Here is a 7,473-nt window from a genome sequence, read left to right on the forward strand (position 1 = left end):
AATTAAGCAGGGTTAAAAAAAAAAATCATTCCTCTCCCTCCCTACTCCTCCCGGCTCCACAGACTCCTCTCCATCCCTCATCTTCCCCGTTTCATCTGCTTTCATCCCATCAGCCTATAAACTCACGCAAGCCTATTTTGTCCTAAAAAGCACAACCTCCCCTTGACCCTCTTTACGTTTCTAGTGACTGCTTTTTACTTCTTTTCCCTTTGCCCTTGAACCTGTGGAGTGAGTTATCTTTATTTGCTGTCTCTGCCTTCCCAACTTTCACTTCCTCTTCCGTTCACAGTAGCATGGCTTCAGCTTCAGCTGGAAGAGTCCTTGCCATGGTCACCAGTGACTTCTAATTTGGCTAATTCCAATGGAAGCATTTCAGTCCTTAAGTAGCCACTTTCCCTGCATCTCTTTCTGGAGCTTCCTCCTGCCTCTCTGGTTGTTCCTTCTCAGTCTTCTTTGTGGGCTTTTTATCATCATCAGCTCAACCTTGGAATTACTAGATTATTTCCTTGCGTTCTTTCTGCTTCCTTTACTTTTCCCATTGGTTGGCTTGTGCACTCTCATGGCTCTCCTTTTATATGATGAATCTCAAATCACTATTCCCAGACTTAGCGTTGGACTCAGATATCCAGCTACCTTACCTTTCCACCTGGGGGGCCTATCACCACCTGAAGCTCAGCAGGCACCAACTGATCACTTCATCTTTCCTCTCAAGCTATATTTTCCTATCTCAATTGGTGGCATCATGATGTACCCAAGTCAAAAAGCTGGGAGTCATTTTTTACTCTTCCCTTTCTTTCTACATAAAGTCAATCACCCAGTCCTGTCAATTTATGTCCATAAATATTTCTGTAATGAGTGACTTCCTCTTTGTCTCTGCTACTGTTGCCCTTGTTCACGTAGCATCTCTTGCCTACCAATAATTTTTCCACACTACTGAGTAATCTTCGTAAAGTATAAATCAAATCATTATATTCTTCTGCTTAAAACCAGTAACATAAAAGAAATGAAAGGCCAGGCACACTGGCTCATACCAGCACTGTGGGAGGCCAAGGCGGGAGGATCACTTTCGGTCAGGAGTTCAAGAGCAGCCAGGGCAACATAGCGAGACCCCATCTCTACCCTCCCCGATCCCTGCTGCAAATTAGCTGGGTGTGTGGCACCTGTGGTCCTAGCTACTTGGGAGGCTGAAGTGGAAGGACTGCTTGAGCCAGGGAGTTCACAGTGAGCAACAGAGTGAGATCTTATCTCTTGAAAATAAATTAAAGAAGACATAAGTAAACAGACATCCTAAGTTCATAGATTGGAATACTTAATATCGTTAAGATGGCAGTTCTTGCCAGATTTATCTACAGATTCAGTATAATGCCTATCAAAATCCAAGCTGCTCTGGAGGGAGGTTGAGAGAGGGGTGAGAGTTGAAAAATTACCTACCAAGTACAATGTTCATTGTTTGTACACTGGATACAATAGAAGCCTGATCCCCATCACTATACAATGTACCCATGTAACCACAAGCACATGTACTCCCTGATTCTAAAATAAAATAGTTTAAAAAATGCAAACAGCCAGGCGAGGTGGCTCACACCTGTAATCCCAGCACTTAGGGAGGCCGAGGCAGGCGGATCACCTGAGGTCGGGAGCTTGAGACGAGCTTGACCAACATGGAGAAACCCCGTCTCTACTAAAAAAAAATACAAAATTAGCTGGACGTGGTGGTGTGCACCTGTAATCCCAGCTACTTGGGAGACCAAGGCAGGAGAATTGCTTGAACCCAGGAGGCAGAGGTTGTGGTGAGCCAAGATTGCACCATTGCACTCCAGTCTGGGTGACAAGAGTGAAACTCTGTCTCAAACTGCCTTTTTTTTTGCAGAAATTGGTAAACTGATCCTAAATTTATATGGAAATACAGAAGCTCCAGAATAGCCAAAGCAATCCTGAGAAAGAAAAGCAAAGTTGGAGAACTCACATTTCCCAATTGGAATTTACAGTAAAGTTAAAATAATCAAGACAATGTGGTGCTGACATAAGGATGGACATATGGATCAATGGAATGGAATTGAGAGTCCAAAAATAAAGAAACTAGAAATAAACAAGATATAAGAATACACATTTTTCTTTCTTTCTTTTTTGAGAATGAGTCTCGCTCTGTCTCCCAGGCTGGAGTGCAATGGCGCAATCTCGGCTCACTGCAACCTTTGCCTCCTTGGTTCAAGCGATTCTCCTGCCTCAGCCTCCTGAGTTGCTGGGATTACAGGCATGGCCACCACACCTGGCTAATTTTTTTATATTTTGTAGAGACAGGGTTTCACCATGTTGGTCAGGCTGGTCTCGAACTCCTCACCTCGTGATCCTCCCGCCTTGGTGTCTCAAAGTGCTGGGATTACAGGCGTGAGCCACCGCACCCAGCACATGTTTTTCAATTGATCTTTTTCTATTCTGTTTTTTTTAGAGACAGGGTTGCTCTGTTGCCCAGGCTGGAGTGCTGTAGCTTGATAGTAGGTCACTATAGCCTTGAATTACTGGGTTCAAGCAATCCTCCTGCCTCAGCCTCCCAAGCACCTAAGACTGCAGGTGTATACTACTGTGCTCAGTTAATTTAAACAATTTTTTTTGTAGAGACAAGGTCTCATTATGTTGCCAAAGCTGGTTTCAGACTCCTGGTTTCAAGTGATCCTCTTTCCTTGGCCTCTCAAAATGGTGGGATTACAAGTATGAGCCACCATGCCCAGCCTTGGTTAACTGAGTTTTGGCAAGGATGCCAAGATGATTCAAGGGAGAAATAATAGTCTTTCAACAAATGGAGCTGGGACAATTGGGTATCCCGTGCAAAAGGATGACGCTGAGGCCGGGCGCGGTGGCTCAAGCCTGTAATCCCAGCACTTTGGGAGGCCGAGGCGGGTGGATCACGAGGTCAAGAGATCGAGACCATCCTGGTCAACATGGTGAAACCCCGTCTCTACTAAAAATACAAAAAATTAGCTGGGCATGGTGGTGCGTGCCTGTAATCGCAGCTACTCAGGAGGCTGAGGCAGGAGAATTGCCTGAACCCAGGAGGCGGAGGTTGCGGTGAGCCGAGATCGCACCATTGCACTCCAGCCTGGGTAACAAGAGTGAAACTCCGTCTAAAAAAAAAAAAAAAAAAGATAACCATGTTATCTTCAAAATTAAAGACTTCTGTGCTTCAAAAGACACTATCAGGAAAGTGAAAAGATGACCCATTGAAACTATTTGCAAATCATCATCTGATAAAAGTCTAGTATCCAAAATACATTTAAAAAGTCTTACAATTCAACAACAAAAGGACAAATACAAACTGCCTTTTTTTTTTTTTTGCATAAATTGGAAAACTGATCCTAAATTTATATGGAAATACAGAAGATCCGAGATAGCTGAAACAGTCAAAACAAAACAAAAAGAGGCAAAGGATTTTAACAGACATTTCTCCAAACAAGAAACATAGATGGCTAATAAGTATAGGAAAAGATGCTCAACATCATTAGTCAATAGGGGACTACAAATAAAAACTACAGTAGGATACTGCTTCATATCCACTAGCATGGTTATAACCAGAAAGAGACACTAACAAGTGTTGGTGAAGATGTGGAGAAATTGGAACCCTCATGTACTACTGATGAGGATGTAAAATGGTGCAAGCACTTTGGAAAGCCATACAGCAGTTCCTCAAAAAATTAACCATAAGCCTGGGAAACATAGTGAGACCCCATCTTTACAAAAAAATTTTAAAATTAGCCAGACATGATGATATGCACCTGTGGTCCCAGCTACTTGGGAGGCTGAGGTGGGAGAATCTCTTGAGCCCAGGAGGTCAAGAGATTGTAATAAGCCATGATCACACCACTGCACTCCAGCCTAGGCAAAAGAGCAACCCTGTCTCTGAAAAAAAAAAAAAAAAAAAAAAAAAAGGAAAACAAAACAAACAAACAGAATTATCATGACCCAGCAATTTCATTCCTAGGTATATTCCCAAGAGAACTGAAGACGTAGTCATACAAAAACTTGTATAAACGTTCAGAGCAGCATTGTTTACAATTGTATTACCAAAACCAGACAGGAACCCACACTCTCTGCCTTCATTCCTGTTACCGTAAATGAAGTCCTCTTGCTCCTTTCGAAGGCTAACTCTCACCTTGTCAAGGCTTTGCTTCTGCAGTTACATGCTTTTTGTCCTGCAACACCAGATAATCTCTCTCTCTCCCCAATGGAACATTCCAGTCAACACATAAAGATGCCATGTATTTACATCTTAACACAACATGAAACAACAAACCTCCCTTGACTCTACTTGCCCTCCGGATACTACTCATTTTTCCCCCTTCATTCCTACTTCCTTGAATCTCATCACTCTTCAACATACTCTCTTTAGGCTCCCAACCTCACCACTCCACTGAAACTGCTCTTACCAAGAATGCCAACATCTTTCATGCTGCCAGATCCAGTGGGCACACTCGTCTGTTGTCACCTTAACCCCTCAGCAACGATCAAGCAAGATGACCACTCTCTCTTGCTTAAAACATGCTTCTTTTGGTTCTATGATCCCATACCCCTTCAGGTTTTCCTCCTACCTTTGTAATCATTCATTCTTGGTCCCTTTAAGTTGATTTTTCCCTCCTGGACCTCTAAATCCAGTCCTCAATGGCCCATTCTAATGTCAAGTCTTTGACCTCATTATCATCAACTATACTTCCAAGACCTTACATTTCAGCACCCTACCCCAAAAACCCATCTTCTACCTTTCCAGACCGCTAACTCTAATATCTATTTTTTTTTTTTAAAGACGGGGTTTCACCATATTGATCAGGCTGGTCCTGAACTCTTGACCTCAGGTGATCCGCCCACCTCAGCCTCCCAAAGTGCTAGGATTACAGGCGTGAGCCACCACGCCCGGCATAACTCTAAATTAATCTCAACAATTCTTTGGCTTCTTGAGATCTCCATTCTTTGACCCTTCGTGATGGCACGCTTGAGAATTTGGTCAAAGTCCTCTTCTTTTCTCATCTATACCCTCTTAGTGATCTCATCCACACCCTTGGTTTTTATACTGTCAACGTGTCAATGATTCCTATATACAGTTTCCCTTCAGCATCTGTAGGGGATTGGTTCCGGGAACCCTTCAGATGCCAAAAATTTTGGATGTTCAAGTCCTTTGTATGAAATGCCATAGTTATATGTTATGTATTATATTTGCATATATTGCTCGAATCTGAGTCACGGCACCAAAAAAAAATTATATATTTGCATATAACCTATGCACATCCTTCCATGTACTTTAAATTATCTCTAGATTACTTGTAATACTTATTACAAGATAATACTATTTAAATTGTTATTATACTATATATTAAAATTGGTTTTTGTTTTTTTTTTAAAGATGGGGTTTCACCATGTTGGTCAGGCTGGCCTTGAACTCCCGACCTCAGGCGATCTGCCCGCCTTGGCCTCTAAAGGGCTTGGATTACAGGCGTGAGCCACCATGCCCAGCCTAAAATTGGTATTTTTTTATTGCTGTATTATTATTTCAAAAATATTTTTGGGCTGAGTACAGTGGCTCATGCCTGTAATCCCAGCACTTTGAGAGGCTGAGGCGTGCAGATCACTTGAGGTCAGGAGTTCGAGACCAGCCTGGCCAACATGGTGAAACCTCATCTCTACTAAAATTACAAAAATCAGCTGGGCGCAGTGGCATGCACCTGTAATCCCAGCTACTCAGGAGGCTGAGGCAGGAGAATCGCTTGAACTCAGGAAGTGGAGGTTACAGTAAGCCGAGATCGTGCCACTGCACATCAGCCTGGGCCACAGAGTGTGAGGCCATTAGAGATTCCTCCCTTTTTCTCATTCTTTACATTCTATCCATCTGCAAATCCTGCTATTCTAGTTTCAAAAACCTATGACATCAAACAGCTTCTCTCCATTTCCATCATCGCTCCCTTCACTCAGCAGCCTCCTAACTGTCCCTCTACAATTCATTTTCCATGTAGCAGCCAGAGTGAGCTTTCAAAAACTTTGGCCGGGTGCGGTGGCTCATGCCTGGACTCTCAGCCATTTAGGAGGCCAAGGTGGGTGGATCACGAGGTCAGGAGTTCAAGACTGGCCTGACCAACATAGTGAAACTCCATCTGTACGAAAAATACAAAAACTAGGTGTGGTGGCATGCACCTGTAATCCCAGCTACTTGGGAGGTTGAGGCAGGAGAATCACTTGTACCCAGGAGGCGGAGTTTGCAGTGAGCCGAGATCGTGACATTGTACTCCAGACTGGGTGACAGAGTGAGACTTTGTCTAAAACAAAACAAAACAAAACAAAAAACATTAATCAGGCCATATCAATGCCTCCTTTTATTGGGCTCTGTAAGTCTTCATCAAGGCCCACAGTTTCCAGCATGCCCTGGCTCCCACCCACTTCTCAAATATCGTAGCTCACCAGTCCCCTCTTTAATTACCACACTTCAGCTGCACTGCTATCTCTCTTTTCTTTCAACACATCCAAGTGGTTTCCGTCTTAGGATCTTTACTCTCGCATCCCTCTGCCTTCCATACTCTGCCCTCAATCCTCACTGAGCTTTTTGACTCACATAGACTCAATCAGTGCTGCTCAATAGAACTTCTGTAACGAGGGAAGTGTCCTTTATCTACATTGTACAATATGGTAGCCACTAGCCACATGTGGTTATTGAGCACTTGAAATGTGGCTAGTGTGACTCAGAATCTGAATTATTTAATTAGATTTAAATAGGAACAAGGGAGAGTGGATATTGTATTGAACAATTGAAGGTAAATTGCCCACAAGCTATTCTCTTTTTTTTTTTTGAGACGGAGTTTTGCTCTTGTTACCCAGGCTGGAGTGCAATGGCGCGATCTCGGCTCACTGCAACCTCCGACTCCTGGGTTCAGGCAATGCTCCTGCCTCAGCCTCCTGAGTAGCTGGGATTACAGGCACGCACCACCATGCCCAGCTAATTTTTTGTATTTTTATTAGAGACGGAGTTTCACCATGTTGACCAGGATGGTCTCGATCTCTTGACTTCGTGATCCACCCGCCTTGGCCTCCCAATGTGCTGGGATTACAGGCGTGAGCCACTGCGCCCGGCCCCTGCCCACAAGCCATTCTCTATTAAATTATCCTGTTTTATTTTCTTCAAGGCACATTTCTCTAGATGAAATAATCTACTCATTTAGTTATTCATTTTCTGCTTCTATCTACTAGAATTTCGGTTCTATGAGAGCAGAGGCCTTATGGATCTTGTGTACAATGCACTGCCCAATACTCAGCACCTGGAACGTGTCAGGAACGTGGTAGACACTTGATAAATATTAACCAATGAATAAAGCATTACATAAGCAGTTCTCCACATGTGATCTACAAATTCCTGAAGATTCTAGGACCTTTTCAGAGGGTTTGTGAAGTCAGTTATTTTCATAATAATACTAAGACCTTATTTTGTCCTGTTTTTTTTTT

This window comes from Cebus imitator, unplaced genomic scaffold (genome assembly GCF_001604975.1).
Source record: "Cebus imitator isolate Cc_AM_T3 unplaced genomic scaffold, Cebus_imitator-1.0 Scaffold51, whole genome shotgun sequence".
Taxonomy (NCBI): Eukaryota; Metazoa; Chordata; class Mammalia; order Primates; family Cebidae; genus Cebus; species Cebus imitator.